The sequence below is a fragment of the Pristiophorus japonicus genome, chromosome 17, assembly GCF_044704955.1.
Source record: "Pristiophorus japonicus isolate sPriJap1 chromosome 17, sPriJap1.hap1, whole genome shotgun sequence".
In the NCBI taxonomy this organism is placed as follows: Eukaryota; Metazoa; Chordata; class Chondrichthyes; family Pristiophoridae; genus Pristiophorus; species Pristiophorus japonicus.
The window spans coordinates 102,971,968-102,994,957 of NC_091993.1; the positions used below are offsets into that span (position 1 = coordinate 102,971,968).

The following is a 22,990-nucleotide window of genomic DNA, read 5'->3' on the forward strand; positions in this document are numbered from 1 at the left end:
ATAACACTGCGAAGCTAGCAAGGGAAAGTTGCCTCTTTGTAAGAAAACCTCAACCGCAGCCAAATTTATCATAAATATTTAAAACATTAAAAATGTCTCAACCATTTACACATCACCTTGATTATAATTCCCTCTCTAGGCATGTGAAGTGATTTCGACCCGGGCTAAATTCACACAAGTAGGACAAGGTCATAGCACAGGGAGACATCTGGATAGTAGATAATGGAGCAAGGACAGGAAGCTGCGCAAAGTGAAATGATATGTATGTGATATATTCCGACCTTTTATTGTATTTACATCAGCAATTGCACTACCACAGTAGTTCCCTAGGTGGAGCAGTGGTCCACTAGGGGGAGCTCTATATTACTTTGTACTTTGCCTTGACACATACTTTTTGAACAAATTAACTTTCAGGGGCGTGGGAGAAATGATTAGTTCACCTTTCTAAAACACCAGAATTCTTCATCAGCAAGTTTTAATATGCCTCCTCAAAACGAATCAACGGATTCAATGCACTTCTCATGTCACCGTAGAAGAATTGGAAACATTTTTATAAACTATAACGAATACATGTTCAACTCAAGAACAAAGCTGTGTAATTCTCAGTGGAGAGGCATGCTCATGAGAGCACCGCTCAGCTAGAGGGTTGTAACACTGTAGCCCTGATTTCACATATTCCTGTGAACACAGGCTCAACCTGCACTAAAAGCCCTGTCCCCATCTCACCACGTCAGATGCCCTGACAAATTTGTAATTCACCACATGCTATGTCTGCCGCAGCATGAACCTTTCAAATTGCTTTTCATATTTTATTTCTATTTAACTTCTAGCTCCAGACATGCTGTCCTCTGCATATAAATATGGCAACATCTCGCTTGTAATTAGGTCCAAACCTTTGTATAAATAACATTTGACTTCTGTTGACAACTGAACTGTAATGGTGTCAACATGTGTGATCCTGAGTTGCATGTTCAAATTTGGAAGACTGTAATGGAGATTAGCAGGCATGTTACAGTATGTCTCAGTTCTTTGTGTTCAATATGATCCTTTCTCTAGGTTTGAATAGAGCAGAAGGGACACAATCAATGGTAATCCTGAATTCACAAAGTACAATCCATGGCTAATCATGTTACATGCATTGATTAAACGGTCTATATTATATTTGTTAACACCCAAAAAGTATAGCATGATATAACACTGAAAAATGAAAAAACTTGTAAGGGCACAACTTTATATAATTCTCTGCCTCCCTGCAGATATTACTCAGACAGTAATTTCATTTCTTTACATCACTAACCAGTCCCTAATAACTTTGTATGAATACTCACCCTAAGGTTACCATGAGAACTATCATATTCTATTTCTGAAATGTTTGCACAGATCATTTGAGACAAAAGAATTGGTCATTAAACATTGTCGGGGAGATACACAAGGGAAATTAACCTGGGTAACAGACTCATTTTGTTTGCAGACACTGTAAAAAATGATTACTATTTCCAATGATACAAAAGCTTATATACACATTGCCATTCAGTCCACGTCAACAGCACGTTATACAGATTCAAGTTAAATTGACATATTTTCCCACAAAGTTGCATCATGCAGCTACATAATTGTATCTTATTTGTGTTTGTTATATGTGAGGCAATATTAAATAACAGTTTATTTTGGAAGGATGTCTTGCATCAGTCAGTCAACATATCTAGACAAAAACAATGACAAATCAGAAGGACTTAAGCTAGAACAAGAGAAGTGACATGGTGGCTGTTTATGATGAGATACTGAGGGCATGTTGTTCAGGTGTTGAGATTGATACTGTCTGGAAAGTTGTTGGTAACAACAATAATAACAATAACAACAACTTGTATTTAAATAGCACCTTTAATGTAGTGAAATGTCCCAAGGCGCTTCACAGGAGTACTTTGAGATAAAAATTTAACACGGAAGAAGAAATTAGGGCAGGTGACCAAAAGCTTGGTCAAAGAGGTAGTTTCTATGGAGCGTCTTGAGGGAGGAAAGAGAGGTAGAGAGGCGGAGGTGGTTTAGGCAGGGAATTCCAGAGATAAGGCCTCGGCAGCGGAAGGCACGGCCACCAATGGTTCAGCAATTATAATCAGGAATGCTCAAGATGGCAGAGTTAGAGGAGCGCAGACATCTCGGCGGGGGTTGTGGGGCTGGAGGAGATTACAGAGATAGGGAGGGGTGAGGCCATGGAGGGATTTGAAAACAAGGATGAGAATTTTGAAATGGAGGTGTTGCATAACCAGGAGCCAATGTAGTCAGCGAGCACAGAGGTGATGGGTGAGTGGGACTTGGTACGAGTTAGGACACGGGCAGCTGAGTTTTGGATGATCTCAAGTTTACGTAGGATAGAATATGGGAGGCCAGCCAGCAGTGCATTGGAATAGTAAAGTCTAGAGGAAGACTTGGAATGGAAGACGGCTTCAGCAGCGGATGAGTTGAGGCAAGGGTAGAGACTGGCGATGTTAGAGAAATGGAAATAGGCGGTCTTAGTTATGCTATGGATATGTGGTCGCTTCAGGGTCAAATATGACACCAGGTTTGTGAAGTGTGGTTCAGCCTCAGACAGAGGTTGGGGAGAGGGATGGAATCAGTGCCTAGGGAATGGAGTTTATGGCGAGGACCAAAAACAATGGTTTCGGTCTTCCCAATGTTCAATTGGAGAAAATTTCTGCTCATCCAGAACTGGATGTCGGACAAGCAGTTTGGAAATTTAGAGACCGTGGAGGGGTCAAAAGAAGTGATAGTGAGTTAGAGCTGGGTGCAGTCAGCATACATGTGGAAACTGATGCTGTGTTTTCAGATGATGTCGATAAGGGGCAACGTGTAGATGAGAAATAGGTTGAGGCCAAGGATAGATCCTTGGGGGACACCAGAGGTAACGAGGCGGAGGTGGGAAGAGAAGCTATTGCAGGTGATTCTCTGGCTACGATTAGATCGATAAGAATGGAACCAAGCAAGTGCAGTCCCACCCAACTGGATGACGGTGGAGAGGCGTTGGAGGAGAATGGAGTGGTCAACCGTGTCAAAGGCTACAAACAAGTCAAGAAGGACAAGGAGGAATAGTTTGCCTTTGTCACAGTCACAAAGGATGTCATTTGTGACTTTGATGAGAGCCATTTCAGTACTGTGGCAGGCGCGGAAAGCGGATTGGAAGGATTCAAACATGGAATTGCGGGAAAGATGGGCGTGGATTTGGGAGGCAACATGACGTTCAAGGACTTTGGAGAGGAAAGGGAGTTTGGAGATGGGGCGGTAATTTTCAAGGACAGAAGGGTCAAGAGTTGTTTTTTTTGAGGAGAGGGGTGATGGTAGCAGATTTGAGGGCGAGGGGGACAGAACCTGAGAAGAGAGAACTGTTAATAATGTCAGCTAACATCAGAGCCAGAAAAGGAAGTTGGGTGGTCAGCAGTTTGGTGGGAATAGGGTCAAGGGAGCAGGAAGTGGGTCTCATGGACAAGATGAGCATGGAGAGGTCATGAGGGAAGATCGGAGAGAAACTGGAGAAAAATGTGAAGTCAGGGCTAGGGCCGGGGAGATCCTTAAAGGAAGTTTGGCCTGGTGGGCTAGGGGAAGGAAGGGAAGAGGCAGAGACAGCCGAACGGATGGTCTCAAACTTAGAGACAAAGAAGTGCACGAGCACCTCAAACTTATTGTCGGAGGTGAGGATGGAGACTGTGAGAAGGGTTTAAAAATACGGTTATCAGTGGCAAATAGAAGCCGGGGTTTATCTTTACATACACATCAAGTGGCAAACAAAATAGAATGTGACTCGATAACGTGCTGGAATAATGACATTATAATGAGGGCTAGTCTCTGTTGGAAGTAGTTTAGAATTAAGGCGTAACTTCAGGGCCTGCTACAGGTCATCAGTGCTGAGACTGGAAAATTCTGTGGCAGGCGCGGAAAGCGGATTGGAGGGATTCAAACATGGAATTGCGGGAAAGTTGGGTGTGGATTTGGGAGGCAACATGACGTTCAAGGACTTCGGAGAGGAAAGGGAGTTTGGAGATGGGGCGGTAATTTTCAAGGACAGAGGGGTCTTTCGAGCAGGGAAGGTGCCAAAGGGATCATTTTAAGAGCCTGTGCTGTTGACAGGGAGCTTAAGTTGCTGGCAGTAACTATGAGGAATTTGGGTACATACTGCCCATGCTTTTGTGACCATTAACATTAATGGGCAGTGCTCACCCAATTTTCCGAAAGGCCCTTAAAGCAGGCTCCCAGCCAGCAGTGCAGACTGGTTTGCCGTACGCAGACAGCAGAAGGAGCGTGCGGCAAACTAGCCCCACCCACCCCTTCCCTCAACGACGATCTGTCCCACCTGTGACAGAGTCTGTGGCTCTCGTATTGGACTGTTCAGCCACCAAAGAACTCAGGAGTGGAAGCAAGTCTTCCTCGATTCCGAGTGACTGCCTATTATGATGATGATGATGATTGAACAGTTACACCTAAAGAGAGAGACGAATAGATACGGTTATGTGACTGCGATGTAACATGGCCAATACAGCCGTGTGAATATCAATCAGCGATTTTGAGCTGGAGGGCCTCAGTTTTTCTTCAATCTTGTGAAATTCCTTCATGTTAAGCTTTGGTGAAACTTTGTATTTAAGTTTTGCAGTGCATACTGTGTGACATTAGTTCTTCATTGTCATAAATATAGCGTTTATCGCGCTTCAGTTCCCGTTGGCCAATATGCCTTGCTGCACTCGGCCGTGACCACACTGTTTAATATTTGAAAATAATGTTGCGCTCTAAACATTGACTCATTTGATAGTGCAGTGCCCTAATTTTCGCACAGATAAATAATCTGGTTGAGTAGATATTTAAATTGCCTGTTGGACTATAAAGGAAATTAAATTACCAAACAGCATTCTCACAGTTAGCAATTGGCACCTATTCAAAAGAATTTTATTGGTAATCATACAGGAAAAATATTAATGCACATAGAGGCACTTTTCTGCAGATTTTCATCAATTTTTTCTTCTGTCTTCCCTGTGCAATTTGTTGTTCGCAGCATGGTATCAATTTATTTCTATTCGTGATTCGATTAGAACCGCATACATCGTGCACAGCAGACTCCTTAATCATAGACTGAAAAAGTATCGGACCAAAATTACACACCATTTTCATTGTATCTTTGGTGCAAAATCAGGATAAGTACTCATGACGGGACTGTTATGACCAGTTTCTGACTTTCACGACCCCAAAAAACGATCCACCGAATTTCCACATTTTTTTCGCCTTTTCCACGATCCATGCACCAAGTTCCCAGCCATCCAATACATTATCAGGGGCCAAATCTTCCTGCAAAAATACTGGTGAGTTCACGGCGCCATTATTAATGTGCACATCAGCCAGCAAGTTCAGGGAAGGGTGAGATACGCCACGAGTTGCAAATATCCAAAACTTGCTGATTGGTTCATGCCGCACTGCCATTTGCTTTGCACAAAACGGCATCTTGCCCTTAGGCTCTCCATTGCTGCATTTGCACATTAATTACCCATTAGAAACATAGAAACATAGAAACATAGAAAATAGGTGCAGGAGTAGGCCATTCGGCCCTTGGAGCCTGCACCGCCAATCAATAAGATCATGGCTGATCATTCCCTCAGTACCCCTTTCCTGCTTTCTCTCCATACCCTTGATCCCCTTAGCCGTAAGGGCCATATCTAACTCCCTCTTGAATATATCCAATGAACTGGCATCAACAACTCTCTACGGCAGGGAATTCCATAGGTTAACAACTCTCTGAATGAAGAAGTTTCTCCTCATCTCCGTCCTAAGTGGCCTACCCCTTATCCTAAGACTATGTCCCCTGGTTCTGGACTTCCCCAACATCGGGAACTTTCTTCCCACATCTAAGCTGTCCAGCCCCGTCAGAATCTTATACATTTCTATGAGATCCCCTCTCATCCTTCTAAACTCCAGTGAATAAAGGTCCAGTTGATCAAGTCTCTCCTCATATGACAGTCCAGCCATCCCTGGAATCAGTCTGGTGAACCTTCGCTGCACTCCCTCAATAGCAAGAACGTCTTTCCTCAGATTAGGAGACCAAAACTGAACACAATATTCCAGGTGAGGCCTCACTAAGGCCCTGTACAATTGCAGGAAGACCTGCCTGCTCCTATTCTCAAATTCCCTAGCTATGAAGGCCAACATACCATTTGTAATGGTACCTTCATGCCCACTTTCAGTGACTGATGAATCATGACACCCAGGTCTCGTTGCACCTCCCCTTTTCCTAATCTGCCGCCATTCAGATAATATTCTGCCTTCGTGTTTTTGCCCCCAAAGTGGATAATCTCACATTTATCCACATTTTACTGCATCTGCCATGCATTTGCCCACTCACCTAACCTGTCCAAGTCACCCTGCAGCCTCTTAGCATCCTCCTCACAGCTCACACCGCCACCCAGTTTAGTGTCATCCGCAAACTTGGAGATATTACACTCAATTCCTTCATTTAATTGTTAATGTGTATTGTAAATAGCTGGGGTCCCAGCATTGAGCCCCGCGGCACTCCACTAGTCACTGCCTGCCATTCTGAAAAGGATCCATTTATCCCGACTCTCTGCTTCCTGTCTGCCAATCAGTTCTCTATCCACGTCAGTACATTACCCCCAATACCACACGCTTTGATTTTGTACACCAATCTCTTGTGCGGGGCCTTGTCAAAAGCCTTTTGAAATTCCAAATACACCACATCCACTGGTTCTCCCTTGTCCACTCTGCTAGTTACATCCTCAAAAAATTCCAGAAGATTTGTCAAGCATGACTTCCCTTTCATAAATCCATGCTGACTTGGTCTGATCCTGTCACTGCTTTCCAAATGCGTTGCTATTTCATCCTTAATGATTGATTCCAACATTTTCCCCAGTACTGATGTAAGGCCAACTGGTCTATAATTACCCGTTTTCTCTCTCCATCCTTTTTTAAAAAGTGGTGTTAAATTAGCTACCCTCCAGTCCATAGGAACTGATCCAGAGTCGATAGACTGTTGGAAAATGATCACCAATGCATCCACTATTTCTAGGGCCACTTCCTTAAGTACTATGGGATACAGACTATCAGGCCCCAGGGATTTATCGGCCTTCAATCCCATCAATTTCCCTAACACAATTTCCCACCTAATAATGATATCCTTCAGTTCCTCCTTCTCACTACACCCACTGTCCCCTCATAGATTCGGAAGGTTATTTGTGTCTTCCTTCGTGAAGTCAGAACCGAAGTATTTGTTCAATTGGTCTGCCATTTCTTTGTTCCCCATGATAAATTCACCTGAATCCAACTGCAAGACACCTACATTTGTCTTCACTAATCTTTTTCTCTTCACATATTTATAGAAACATAGAAACATAGAAAATAGGTGCAGGAGTTGGCCATTCAGCCCTTCGAGCCTGTACCGCTATTCAATGAGCTCATGGCTGAACATGCAACTTCAGTACCCCATTCCTGCTTTCTCGCCATACCCCTTGATCCCTCAAGTAGTAAGGACTACATCTAACTCCTTTTTGAATATATTTAGTGAATTGGCCTCAACAACTTTCTGTGGTAGAGAACTCCACAGGTTCACCACTCTCTGGGTGAAGAAGTTTCTCCTTATCTTGGTCCTAAATGGCTTACCCCTTATCCTTAGATTGTGACCCCTGCTTCTGGATTTCCCCAACATTGGGAACATTCTTCCTGCATCTAACCTGTCTAAACCCGTCAGAATTTTAAACGTTTTTATGAGATCCCCTCTCATTCTTCTGAACTCCAGTTGATCCAGTCTTTTTTGATATGTCAGTCCCGCCATCCTGGGAATCAGTCTGGTGAACCTTCGCTGCACTGCCTCAATAACAAGAATGTCCTTCCTCAAGTTAGGAGACCAAAACTGTACACAATACTCCAGGTGTGGCCTCACCAAGGCCCTGTACAACTGTAGTAACACCTCCCTGCCCCTGTACTCAAATCCCCTCGCCATTTGCTTTCTTAACCGCTTGTTGTACCTGCATGCCAACCTTCAATGACTGATGTACCATGACACCCAGGTCTCATTGCACCTCCCCTTTAGAAGCTTTTGCAGTCAGTTTTTATGTTCCCTGCAAGCTTCCTCTCGTACTGTATTTTCTCCCTCTTAATTAAACCCTTAGTCCTCCTCTGTTGAATTCTAAATTTCTCTCAGTCCTCAGGTTTGTTGCTTTTTCTGGCCAATTTATATGCCTCTTCCTTGGCTTTAACACTATCCTTAATTTCCTTTGTTAGCCATGGTTGAGCCACCTTCCACGTTTTATTTTTACTCCAGACAGGGATGTACATCTGCTGAAGTTCATCCATGTGATCTTTAAATGTTTGCCATTGCTTATCCACCGTCAACCCTTTTAGTATCGTTTGTCAGTCTATTCTAGCCAATTCACGTCTCATACCGTCGAAGTTACCTTTCCTTAAATCCCTTTGGAATTCCGTAGCTCCACCCATACCGATTCCACATCATCCAGGCTAATGTCCCTCCTTACTATTGCATTAATTTCCTCTTTAACCAGCAACGCCACCCCGCCTTCTTTTCCTCTCTGCCTATCCTTCCTAAATGTTGAATACCCCTGGATGTTGAGTTCCCAGCCTTGGTCACCCTGGAGCCATGTCTCTGTGATGCCAATTACATCATATCCGTTAACTGCTGTCTGCGCAGTTAATTCGTCCACCTTATTCCGAATACTCCTCACATTGAGGCACAGAGCCTTCAGCCTTGTCTATTTAACACACTTTGCCCCTTTAGAATTTTTCTGTAATGTGGCCCTTTTTGTTTTTTGCCTTGGGTTTCTTTGCCCTCCACTTTTACTATTCTCCTTTCTATCTTTTGCTTCTGCCTCCATTTTATTTCCCTCTGTCTCCCTGCATAGGTTCCCCCTGCCATATTAGTTTAACTCCTAGTTTAAGCACTAGCAAACACTCCCCCTAGGACATTGGTTCCGGTCCTTCCCAGGTGCAGACCGTTCGGTTTGTACTTGTCCCTTCTCCCCCAGAACCGGTTCCAATGTCCCAGGAATTTGAATCCCCCCCTCTTGCACTACTCCTCAAGCCACGTATTCATCTGAGCTATCCTGCGATTCCTACTCTGACTAGCACGTGGCGCTGGTAGCAATCCTGAGATTACTACCTTTGAGGTCCTACTTTTTAATTTAGCTCCTAGCTCCCTAAATTCGTCTCGTAGGACCTCATCCCGTTTTTTACCTATATCGTTGGTACCTGTATGCACCACGACAACTGGCTGTTCACCCTCCCTTTTCAGAATGTCCTGCACCTGTTCCGAGACATCCTTGACCCTTGCACCAGGGAGGCAACATACCATTCTGGAGTCTCGGTTGTGACCGCAGAACCACCTATCTATTCCCCTTACAATCGAATCCCCTATCACTATCGCTTTCCCACTCTTTTTCCTGCCCTCCTGTGCAGCAGAGCGACTCGCAGTGCCATGAACTTGGCTGCTGCTGCTTCCCCCTGATGAGTCATCCCCCTCAACAGTACCCAAAGCGGTGTATCTGTTTTGCAGGGGGATGACAGCAGGAGACCCCTGCACTACCTTCCTTGCACTGCTCTTCCTGCTGGTTACCCATTTACTATCTGGTTGTGTACCCTTTACCTGCGGTGAGACCAACTCGCTAAAATTGCTATTCACGTCATTCTCAGCATTGTGGATGCTCCAGAGTGAATCTACCCGCAGCTCCAGTGCCGCAATGCGGTCCGTCAGGAGCTGGAGGCGTATACACTTCCCGCACACATAGTTGTCAGGGACACCGGAAGCGTCCCTGACTTCCCACATAGTACAGGATGAGCATGACACGTGTCCGAGCTGTCCTGCCATGATTAACCCTTAGATAACTTAAATTGGCAACAACAATGCTAAATGTTACTTACTGATAAAGAAAAGAAGAAAAACTACTTACCAATCACCAGCCAATCACTTACCCCCTTGGCTGTGACGTCACCTTTCGATTTCCTTCTACTTTTTTGCCTTCTCTCCCTGCTGCAGCTGCACAAGCACGCCTCTCGCCGAACTCACCACGCTGGGCTGTTTTATAGACCTCCCCACGCTGCCTCACTGACGCTGCTCGATCTCCCGCTGGCTCTCGCCGAACTCACCATGCTGGGCCTTTTTATAGATGTCCACATGCTGCCTCACCAACACTGCTCGATCTCCCGCTGCCTCACCGCAGAAAGTTGGAGCTTATAATTAACAGCCTAACTCCCATTTTAATAACATGATCATTGTTAATGCAATGCCAATCAATCTCTCTGGCCCAGGAAGTCTCATTCCTGCATGCAGCAAATTCTTCAGCCTAGATTGCCCGGGACTTGCTTTTGACTGCCTGTAGGTCTGTGAGATCACTGGGAGATTTTGAACCCACCCCCACCCACAGATAGGGCTACTCAGGACCAAGTATGGCATTATCTATGGGCATACCTTTATATTTCGAAGAAGAGCAGGGGAGTTATCCCCGGTGTCCTGGCCAATATTTATCCCTCAGTCAATGTAAACAAACCTGATTATTTGGTCATTATCACATTGCTGTTTGTGGGAGCTTGCTGTGCGCAAATTGACTGCCGCGTTTCCCACATTACCATGACTACACTCCAAAAGTTCTTCATTGGCTGTAAAGCACTTTGAGACATCCGGTGGTTGTGAAAGGCGCTATATAAATGTAAATCTTCCTTTTCTTTCTATATGCAATTATCATGGAGGAAATAGCAGGAGACGATGAAGGAAAGGAAAGTGAGACAGTATTTAAGGAGGCTATGCCACACCACTTATTATCTCATCACTGCCCCCCGCCCCCCACTGCCTCAAAGAACATTTGGGCAATAAAGGTGCTATGAAGACCTCATTGAGGAGATGTGCATTAGAACAGCGCATAGTACCAAAGAGGCAATGGGGAGCTCTGCCACCTACTGTGTGAGGATCTACAGCTTTGGTTGATGACAAATATGCTTGACTTTTATGATGCAAGATCATTTCAGGCCACCACAGGGGATCTAGATACATAAAACTCCAAAGCAAAAAGAAGCCCACCTATGCTCCATGGCACCAAGTGGCAACACGTGCTTTTCTTTCTCCAAATCTAGTGCTTCTCCTTGATGCCATCTGAGGGCCAGTATCAGGAGAAGTGGTTGGCTGTTCCTGTGCTACAAAAGGTTCTTGGGTCTGAGCATGGCCCTCTTCTCAAGCCAGATTGCTCCTGGCTACTTGCCTGGAGCTTGTGCACAGGCAGCCTGGTGTCACTTCCAACAAGCTACTGGCAGGTGGGCAGAAGAAACGTTTCAAGGACACCCTCATAGCCTCCTTGATAAAGTGCAACATCCCCACCGGCACCTGGGAATCCCTGGCCCAAGACCACCCAAAATGGAGAAAGAGCATCTGGGAGGGCGCTGAGCACCTCGAGTCTCGTCGTCGAGAGCATGTAGAAATCAAGCAAAGACAGCGGAAGGAGCATGCTGCAAACCAGACTCCCCACCCACCCTTTAGTTCAACCAGTGTCTGCCCCATCTGTGACAGAGACTGTAATTCCCGCATTGGACTGTACAGCCACCTGAGGACTCACTTTTAGAGTGGAAGCATGTCTTCCCCGATTTCGAGGGACTGCCTATGATGATGATGATAACTGGCATGGTGCTCTCCTGAGAAGAAAGGCTAGAGGCTTGGCATGTGCTGCTATCCTGAGAGACGGCAGCCTTAGGCAGGTCTGTTCCTACTGTCAAGATTCCACTGGGCTCTGAATCTGCCCCCCATTTATCAATAGGCTGGTTAATCTAATGCCAGCTTTCAGATTCTGAAAGCACAGAGAGAGAAAAAACCTTCATCCTGGCCACCGGGGTCTAGATGCTGTCTTGCAAGGAACTGTCTAATTCTGTCTCCAACTGCTACCCAAAACAGTCTGTGCTTCCATGAAGAAAGATGCACTGACTGATCCCTGGCTACTTCTTATGGTTTCAATTGGTAAAGTGGTTGTCTGGCTGTGACTATAGACTCTAGAGTCACAGTTGTCATTTGCTCCACATTCTCAGAGACCGACTTCCTGGTCTACAATTATGTATGATTTTCCTAGAGCACACTTCTATTCAGACCCATGAAGAACACCCAAGCCCAAAGTGAACCTTCTCCTCAGCCTCTGCTGGGCAAGTGGCACATCCTCACCCATTCTCCAGTCCTCTGGCTTCCTCTTGATCTATGATTGCCCAGTGCTACATCCTTATTAAAATGATCTAATTTCCCCACCACACCTCCCCCACCGCCCCCAACACCACTTCACTCCCAAGTGAAATTATCAGAAATAGGGTATAAGAGTGAAAGAGAGGTGAGATCAGGGGGTTTTGACAGAGAAACACAGGGAAGGAATTTGGTCCAAGAACTCATGGGTGGGCTTGACTGTGCCTTCCTCTCCCTCTTCATTATCCTCCGCCAACTTTGGCATCCTCATAGTCAATTAAGTAGAAATTCCATCTCTCCTCCTCCTCGTCATCATTATGAGCATCTTGCTCTTCATTTTTGTGGTCTGCTTCACAAGCATGCCACAACAACTGTGTAGTTGTGCAGCGACTAATCTTGCACTGGCTTTGTGTCCCGACATTGCCACCTCCCACAGTAAAGGTAGGAAACCTCCCCAGAGGGTATGCAAATGAGCGACACATGGAATTCTGGCAGATTCAGCTCTGCAGAGAATTAGAGGATACAGCTATAGATGCACTGATGCAAATCCGTGGCATTTTGGAGCTATACTACATATACTACTCAGCATCCATTCACAATCACATGCAATTTACAGCAAAGAAACAGGCCATTGGGCCCAACTGGTCAATTCACATGATGACTTTGTTTTGCACTCTGGCTCAACCTCAGCAGAGCTGCCTTCGATAGTACCAGTTGTGAAACTGTGTACTTTTGAATACTTAGAATAGGTGAAGATACAAGGTTTTGCAGAAAGAGCGAGCCAGTGGCCTTCGTTTTGGCCTTCTCCAGTAAACAGCTGTAGGCATAGAAATATAGAAACATAGAAAATAGGTGCAGGAGTAGGCCATTTAGCCCTTTGAGCCTGCACCACTATTCAATATGATCATGGCTGATCATGCAACTTCAGTACCCCATTCCTGCTTTCTCTCCATACCCCTTGATCCCTTTAGCCGTAAGGGCCATATTTAACTCCCTATATCTAATGAACTGGCCTCAACAATTCCACAAGTTCACAATTCTGAGTGAAGAAGTTTCTCCTCATCTCTGTCCTAAATGGCTTACCCCTTATCCTTAGACTGTGACCCCTGGTTCTGGACTTCCCCAACATCGGGAACATTCTTCCTGCATCTAACCTGTCCAATCCCGTCAGAATTTTATATGTTTCCATGAGATCCCTTCTCATTCTTCTAAATTCCAGTGAATAAAAGCCTCGTCAAGTCAGTCTTTCTTCATATGTCAGTCCTGCCATCCCAGGAATCAGTTTGGTGAACCTTCGCTGCACTCCCTCAATAGCAAGAATGTCCTTCCTCAGATTAGGAGACCAAAACTTACACAATATTCAAGATGTGGCCTCACCAAGGCCCTGTACAACTGCAGTAAGACCTCCCTGCTCCTATACTCAAATCCTTTCGCTATGAAGGCCAACATGCCATTTGCCTTCTTCACCACCTGCTGTGCCTACATGCCAATTTTCAATGACTGATGTACCATGACACCAGGTCTCAATGCACCTCCCCTTTTCCTAATCTGTCATCATTCAGATAATATTCTGCCTTCGTGTTTTTGCCCCCAAAGTGGATAATCTCACATTTATCCACATTATACTGCATGTGCCTTGCATTTGCCCACTCACCTAACCTGTCCAAGTCACCCTGCAGCCTCTTAGCATCCTCCTCACAGCTCACACTGCCACCCAGCTTATTGTCATCTGCAAACTTGGAGATATTACATTCAATTCCTTCATCCAAATCATTAATGTATATTGTAAATAGCTGGGGGCCCAGAACCTTGCGGTACCCCCTACGCAGTATTTCTGAGGCCTGCCATTCTGCAGGATGTGCTGAATATCCTCCTCCTTTGCTGTAAATTTCTATGGTTGTAAGTCGGGATGACTTCTTTACAAAACTCCAAAAATCTAAATTTCAGGGAGCAGTCCTATGCTGGTGCATGGTGGCCTGCCCATCTTACAATGCAGGGTTCATTCCACAACACTAATAATAACGTAGAAACAAAGTACATATGCACAATTGTTTGAGTGTCTTGACCGGGTCTTTCATTTCTGCCTGCCAAAGGGTGATAAAGGCCAGTAATGTGAAAGCGATATTGCTGGCCTGCGAATATGGGTTGCACACTCAGCTTGCCCACCTCCAGAGGCAACAGTTGTTTATATTTGCCACTTGTGGCACAGCTACCTTTGGAAGAAGTGGCAAAATTAGCCTCTTGAGAGTGATAAAAATGGGTTGCCTAAAATAATTTGTAGCATTTTATAGGATTCATTACCAAGTTACAGCCCATAGGACGACTGAGTAATATTATTGAGATAATGATTTCCTACCAATAGCTCTCTTGTGAGGTTGGTCATGCTGAGTCATCGGGATTTTGTACGTCTTATTCTGTGATTATTGGAAAGATTTTCCTCGACAGGCACATGACTTTCCTTCCATTTAAGCGAATGGAGGAAAAATCAGATAGGTTCCTTTATGCTCCGACCTACGTGGTATTTCTGAGCCCAGGCAAACTAGTGTACCTGGCACAGACCCAGGGAAAGATCTCCTTATGATTTCTACATGACTTTATTTGATCTTGTCTGGCTTTCTCCCTGAAGCAGATATACTGTTTTCAATTGCGAGGTTTTATATCTCATGATGGTGGGGCTCAATGTATTTGTCTGGATTTATTTTGTGCTTGTGATTCTTGTGGGGATGATATTTTTGTGTTAAATCTTATATTCTATGGTTGCTGAATAACTGCGTCTGATATCTTTTGAGTGTTTTTCTTTAATTCAATTTTTTTGTGACTATGTATGTGTAAAGTCCTTACTCTACAGCATGAAACTACACGAGTCACATTCTGGGGACAAGGGCACTTTGTGACCTGCTCTCTTTATTTACAGGACTCCAAAGACGATGACCCTGAGTGGGACCTCCCTTTTTATGCCTGTGTGATCAGGTAAGGAGTGTCTCCCATAAGTTTACCCCTTGTGGTCAAGGTGTGCATCTAGGTTGAGTGTATACAGTAATACAGTGGTGTTACATTGTTATTACATACATGACATCACCTTCGCCCCCCAAAGTCGTATTGGGATCATAGGTTTAGTCTTTCAGGTGGTCTGCGCTCCCTCGTGGAGCGCCGCAGGTGGGCTCTGGTTGTTGGACACTGACGTGAGTGTCTGTCACCTGTGGTGATTCCGACCTGTCCAGGCTGACCGCAGGGACTGTGCATTCTTCTGATTGCTCTTGTTGCTCGTTCACTGGCGGTGTTGTGAAATCCATTTCATGATCTTCTTCAGGTTCCTCCGTGTCGGTGCTGAACCTTTTTTTTACTTGGTCCGGATGCTTACGGCATATCTGACCATTGTTGAGTTTTACCACAATGACCCTATTCCCCACTTTGTCAATTAGAGTGTCCTCAAGCCATTTGGGCCCCATGGCGTGATTGAGGACGAATACAGGATCATTTATTTCTATACACCTCCCCCTCGAATTACAATCATGGTACTCGTTTTGTGACTTGCGCTTGCCCTCAAATATGTCGGTCAGGACTGGGTGGATGAGGGACAACCGAGTTTTGAGTGTCCGTTTCATTAGTAGCTCTGTGGGCGGCACCCCTGTGAGCGAGTGCGGTCGGGATCTATAGGCCAGCAGGAGGCACAACAGGTGGCATTGTAGGGAGGGTCCTTGAATCCTGAGCATCCCTTGCTTAATGATTTGGACTGCACGTTCCGCCTGGCCATTGGAGGCCAGCTTGAACGGCGCAGTCCTGACGTGGTTGATGCCATTGCCCGACATAAACTCTCGGAATTCGTAGCTTGTGAAACATGGGCCGTTATCACTAACCAGGATGCCCGGCAAGCCATGGGTTACAAAGATCTCACGTAGGCTCACGTGGATGACGTGCTTGAATTCAGAATGATGCACTCGATCCTTTTCGAGTACGCATCTACAACAGTAAGGAACATCTTACCCATGAATAGGCCCGCGTAGTCAACATGAATGCGTGACCATGGCCCACCAGGCCATGGTCACGGGCTGAGCGGGGCCTCCCTGGGGGCATCGCCCAGCTGGGCACACGTCGTGCACCTGCGAACACAGTGTTCCAGGTCTGAATCAATTCCAAGCCACCAAACGTGTGACCGGGCAATGGCCTTCATCAGCACAATGCCTGGGTCATCGCTGTGGAGTTCCCTGATGAATGCCTCCCTGCCCTTCTGGGGCATAACTACCCGGCTTCCCCATAGTAGGCAGTCGGCTTGGATGGAGAGCTCATCCATCCGTCTGTGAAACGGTCTGACCTCCTCAGGGCATGCTCCGTGTGCGGGCGCCCAATCCCCAGTCAGGACACATTTCTTAATCAGGGATAGGAGGGGATCTTTGTTTGTCTAGATTTTGATCTGGCGGGCTGTGATGGGGGAGCCTGCACTGTCAAAGGCATCGACAGCAATGACCATCTCGGCGCTTTGCTCCACTGCTCCAGTGGTGGTCAGTGGAAGCCTGCTGAATTTTCAGTGCCGAGCCAGTGCCGGATGGAGTAGTCATAGCAGCCAGCGTGAGAGCCCATCGCTGTATGCGAGCTGATGTGTTGCCATTGATAGCCTTGCTGTCTGACAACAGGGATGTTAATGGCTTGTGGTCCGTCTCTAATCCAAACTTCCTACCAAAGAGGTACTGATGCATTTTTTTTACACCATGGACACATGCAAGCGCTTCCTTCTCGACCATCCCATATCCCCGTTCTGCTTAAGAGAGCATAAGCTACAGGTTGTAGTTGACCCTCAGCATTGCCCTGCTGCAACACGCACCCAACCCCATAGGACGATGCATCACGTGTCAGAACCAACTTTTTACAGGGGTCACACAGGGTCAACAACTTGTTTGAACAAAATAGGTTTCGCACCCGATCAAAACCCGTTCCTGACAGTCTCCCCAAAACCAATTGCAACCCTTACGCTGAAGCACGTGTAGCGGCTCCAACAACATGCTCAAGTTCGGCAGAAAGTTTCCGAAATAGTTCAACAGTCCCAGGAATGAACGCAACTCCGATGTGTTGCAGGGCCTGGGTGCTCGTCGAATAGCCTCTGTTTTGGATTTGGTGGGCCGAATCCCATCTGCAGCAACCCTCCTGCCCAGAAACTCAACCTCAGGAGTGAAGAACACACATTTAGACTTCTTGAGTCGCAGGCCTACCCGGTCCAGTCAGCGTAGCACCTCCTCCAGGTTGTGGAGGTGTTCCTCGGTGTCTCGACCCGTGATGAGGATGCCGTCCTGGAATATGATCATTCCAGGAATAGATTTAAGCAGGCTTTCCATGTTTCGTTGAAAAATTGCGCCCGCTGATCGAATGCCAAACGGGCACCTGTTATAAACGAACAGTCCCTTGTGCGTGGTGATGGTGGTCAGTAGTTTAGATTCATCGGCCAGTTCCTGGGTCATATAGGCTGAAGTGAGGTCCAACTTGGTGAACAGCTTGCCACCTGCCAGCGTGGCGAAGAGGTCCTCCGCTCTCGGGAGCGGGTATTGATCTTGTAGGGACACCCGATTGATGGTGGCCTTGTAGTTGCCACAGATCCTGACAGAGCCATCTGCTTTTAGGACGGGAACAATGGGGCTCGCCCAGTCGCTGAATTCAACAGGCGAGATGATGCCCTCTCTCAACAGCCAGTCCAATTCGCTCTCGATCTTTTCCCACATCACATGCGGCACCGCTCTGGCTTTGTGGTGCACTGGCCTGGTGTCCGGGGTGATGTGTATCACTACCTTAGTGCCTTTGAAAGTCCCAACGCCAGGTTGGAATAGTGAATCGAATTGTTGTAGGACTTGTGAGCATGAACTTCGCTCCACAGATGACATTGCGTGAACATCCCCCCATTTCCAGTTCATCTTGGCTAACCAGCTCCTCCCCTACAGTGCGGGAGCATTGCCCGGGACAATCCAGAGCGGCAGCCGATTCACTACCCCATTGTGTATGACAGCCAACATTGCACTGCCTAGCACCGGAATGATTTCTTTAGTGAACGTCCATAATTGAGTCTCGATATGTGCTAATTTGGGTCTACTGGCTTTAAGTGGCCATAGCTTCTCAAATTGCTGAACTCCCATGAGTGACTGGCTGGCCCCAGTGTCCAGCTCCATGCATACTGGGATGCCGTTTAATAAAACTCTCATCATCATTGATGGCGTTCTGGTGTATGAACTGTGAATATTCGCCACATGGACCCGCTGAACCTCGGCGTCCATCATTTGCCCCAAAAGTCATCCTGCCTCACAGAACCCTCTTCTGGTCCATCAACCTCATATATTAATCTGGTTGCAGACTTCCTGCACATTCCAGCTAAATGGCCACTGAGATTGCAGTTCCTGCAGACGAACTGTTGAAATCTGCAAGATCTAGCTTAGTGTTTTTCCCCACACCTCCAGCATGAGTTAAAGTTTCCATTGTTGGGAACAAAGGAACTATGACCAGGCATTCCGCGCTGACTGTCCCTTTGACTGCTCTTAAATACCCTATTAGTGGGTGTCAATGGCCCATCCCGGGCCGCATTGTCCACTGTGATGGCGCGAATGTCCGTTCAGCCTGCCATTGTCTCTGTTGAAGTCCTGCTCTAGGGTCTATTGCTGCCTGGGGAATGTCAGACTGCCCCTGCCTGCCTGCGGGGCTCTGAGTCGCATTGATGATGTTCACTCCCTGATCCATCGCCGCGTTAGAGGCAGAATTGCTCGCGTATATTATTTTCGGCTCTTCCTCCCCCGCCATGAAAGTTTGAGCCATCAACGCTGCCGCTTCCAAGATCAAATCCTTGGTCTCAATTAATTTGCGGAAAATTCCCGCATGACTGGTGCCCCTATAAAGCAGTCCCTTAGCATCTCCCTGCTGCAGACGTCTGTGAACTTAGAGGCTGGCCAAACGGCGTCAGTCCGCTACGAAGTCCAGTATGCTCTGTCCTTCACGTCGGTGGGTCTAGAATCTGTGTCGGGTCATATGTATGCTGCTCGCTGGTTTGAGGTGCTCCCCGATCACTTTGGTAAGTTCTTCAAAGGTTTTGTCCGCCGGCTTTTCGGGTGCTAGTAAGTCCTTCATGAGCGCGTAAGTCTTTGGTCAGCAGCTGGTCAAAAGATGAGCCCTTCGCTTGTCGGCCGCTGCATCCCCCAGCCATTCTTTCGTAACAAACCTTTGCTAAAGCCTCTCGACAAAATCGTCCCAGTCTTCCCCAACACAGTACCGTTCCTCTGTGCTGCCGGTGGCCATTCCCGTGGGCCGTGAATTCCCGTTTCTCGTCGCCAATGTAAAGTCCTAACTCTGCAGCATGAAACTACACGAGGCACATTCCAGGGACAAGATCACTCGGTGACCTGCCCTCTTTATTTACAGGACTCCAAAGATGATGATCCTGTGTGGAACCTCCCTTTTTATACCTGTGTGATCAGGTAAGGAGTGTCTCCCACAAGTTCACCCCTTGTGGTCAAGGTGTGCATCAAGGTTGAGTGTATACAGTAATACAGTGGTGTTGCATTGTGGTTAAATACATGACAGTATGCACATCTGATTTATGTTGAGAGTCATCATATCATAGGCAGTCCCTCAAAATTGAGGAAGACTTGCTTCCACTCTAAAAGTGAGTTCTCAGGTGACTGTACAGTCCAATACGGGAATTACAAGTGGGACAGACAGTAATTGAAGGAAAGGGTGGGTAGGGAGTCTGGTTTGCCGCATGCTCCTTCTGCTGTCTGCGCTTGTTTTCTGCATGCTCTCGGTGACGAGACTCAAGGTGCTCAGCACCCTCTCGGTTGCTCTTCCTCCACTTAGGGCGGTCTTTGCCCAGGGATTCCCAGGTGTCGGTGAGAATGTTGCACTTTATCAAGGAGGCTTTGAGGGTGTCCTTGAAATGTTTCCTCTGTTCACCTGGTGATCACTTGCCGTGTAGGAGTTCTGAGTAGAGCGCTTGCTTTGGGAGTCTGGTGTCAGGCATGCAGACAATGTGGCCCGCCCAACAGAGCTGGTCGAGTGTGGTCAATGTTTCGATGCTGGGGTTGTTGGCCTGACCGAGAACACTGAAGTTGATGCATCTATCCTCCTAGGGTATTTGCAGGATCTTGTGAAGACATCGTTGGTGATATTTCTCCAGCGATTTGTGGTGTTTACTGTATATGGTTCACTTCTCTGAGCCATACAGGAGAGCAGGTATCACTACAGCCTTGTAAACCATAAGCTTGCTGCCAGATTTGAGGGCCTGGTCTTTGAACACTCTCTTCCTCAGGCGACCAAAGACTGTGCGGGCACATGAAGGTGGTGTTGGACCTCGTTGTCGATGTCTGCCCTTGCTGAAAGTAGGCTCCCGAGGTATGGAAAGTGGTCTACATTGTCCAGGGCCGCGCCGTGGATTTTGATGACTGGGGGCAGTGCTGTGTGGCGGGGTCAGGTTGGTGGAGGATCTTAGTCTTACGAATGTTTTGTGTAAGGCCCATGCTTTCGTACACCTCAGTGAAGATGTTGACGATGGCTTGGAGTTCAGCCTCTGAATGTGCGCAGACTCAAGAGTCGTCCGCGTACTGTAGTTCAATGACAAAGAATGCGACAGTCCTGGATTTAACCTGGAGGCAACGAAGGTTGAACAGGTTCCCACTGGTTCTATAGTTTAGTTCCACTCCAGCGGGGAGCTTGTTGAGCATGAGCGTGTTTTTCTTTAATTCAATTTTTCTGTGACTGTGTTTGCACATCTGATTTATATCGAGAGTGATGTGTTGGTCACAGTGAACTGTTGAATTATTTTTCTCTCAAATTATGTTTGTTTTTCTGGTGGGTTGTATCGTTGCTTAACCTCAATATAATCCTTGCCAATAAATTATTTGTGATGATTTGATTTCATCTGTAGTTTGTCATTTTTTTGGGTTATCGGTGATATCTGATGTGTTCTTGTATCCTGTGCTGTGTTTTTACCTTCTTGATGACCAAAAAATAATGAAGTGGGGAGTAAGAGGGAGATATGAAGCTTGAATGGAACAGCATGGGTGAAAATAAACAGTGGGAGCAAAAGATATTCTGTGATTTTGTTCCCTTAATGGTGGTATCCTCTACCCCAGGTGGGCAGAGGAAACGTTTCAAGGACACCCTCAAAGCCTCCTTCATAAAGTGCAACATCCCCACCAACACCTGGAAGTCCTTGGCCAAAGAACGCCCTAAGTTGAGGAAGAGCATCTGGGAGGGTGCTGAGCACCTCGAGTCTCGTCGCCGAGAGCATGCAGAAAACAAGCGCAGGCAGCGGAAGGAGTGTGCGGCCCTCACCCACCCTTTTCTTCAATGACTGTCTGTCCCACCTGTGACAGAGACTGTAATTCCCGTATTGAACTGTACAATCACCTGAGAACTCACTTTAAGAGTGGAAGCAAGTCTTCCTCAATTTCGAGGGACTGCCTATAATGACCCTTAATGGACTAAGATATATATAGATAAATATATATATGTGGGATGAATATGTAAGAGAAAGAGAGAGAGAAGGATATTGACGTGTATGGATATAGATATATATGTAGCTATATGGATATATATATATGTAACTATATGGATATATATATATATATATAGACATAAGGATATATATATTTTGATATCTCGGTCAAAGCCTTGGGAGTGGGTGAAGAAATGGGAACATAGGCATAGGAGGACAAAGATCGGGGCAGCTAAGAGGCATAAATAAAGGCTTGCATTTATATAGCACCTTTCACGACCACCGGACACCTCAAAGCACTTTACAGCCAATTAAGTACTTTTTGGGGTGTAGTCACTGTTGTATTGTAGGAAACGTAGCAGGCAACCTGCGCACAGCCAACTCCCACAAACAGCAATGTGATAATGACCAGGTAGTCTGTTTTTGTTATGTTGATTGAGGGATAAGTATTGGCCAAAACTCCCCTGCTCGTCTTCGAAATAGTGTCATGGAATCTTTTACGTCCACCCGAGAGGGCAGACGGGGCCTCGACAGTGCAGTACTCCCGCAGCACAGGCACTGGAGTATCAGTCTATATTTATGGGCTCAAGTTCCTGGAGTGGGACTTGAACCCACAACCTTCTGACGCAGAGGCGCGTGTGCGACCCACTGAGCCATAATTGACACTATGGGGTGTAATTCGTTGGAGGCCTGCAACTAGAGTGTAATGGGTAAATGTTTACATTGGAATTTTCCAGTGTAAATCTTTATATAGCAGTTACAATTGAAAAATGGTGACACAAAAGTACAGGTACCACCAACGATAGAAGTCTGTGCAAATGGAAGTCTTTCAATAATATATAGATATCAGTTGCTATACAGCCTTATTGCACAGTACTTGGGATGATTAATGTAGTTATACATACGCGTGGATCTTTTTTAATTTTAAAAATCTAATTTCCTGTGTCAGTAACTGACCATTACAGCCCTGATGGAAAAGATCCAAATGCAGCATGAAGAAGGATCGTGAGTACCAAGGAAAACGGAGCTGTTACAGTCACTGAACTCTTGTAAATCACAAAATTACTTAGATGGCCAATACATTCCATCCAAATATGGACAACATGGTACATATCTTGGGTCAGATGGAGGTTAACATATAAATCTATGTATGAGGCCACCCACAAAAAAATTCATCTGCTTCCCTTCCCCCACATTCTTCAATCAAAAAAAATGGCAGGAGTGTGGGGTAAAAAAACCTATGACCTGCATCCAATATTTTTCCCTTTACAGTAATTATAGCTCTCAGTCAGGATCCGACCTGACCAACCCCAAACACACACTCAGAT

At 46.1% G+C, this 22,990-nt stretch overlaps 1 long non-coding RNA gene across 2 annotated transcripts in view; it reads left to right on the plus strand.

The window, feature by feature from the left end:
• LOC139228248 (uncharacterized) overlaps positions 1–22,990 on the plus strand; it is a 98,433-nt gene that overhangs the window by 26,781 nt on the left and 48,662 nt on the right. Inside the window, exons 2-3 of one of the 2 annotated variants that reach the window (XR_011587536.1) lie at positions 15,117–15,172; positions 22,612–22,658. This is a non-coding gene — a long non-coding RNA (uncharacterized lncRNA). Of the gene's footprint in view, positions 1–15,116; positions 15,173–22,611; positions 22,659–22,990 lie in introns of those variants that run through there. The other variant, XR_011587535.1, reaches the window with a different exon arrangement.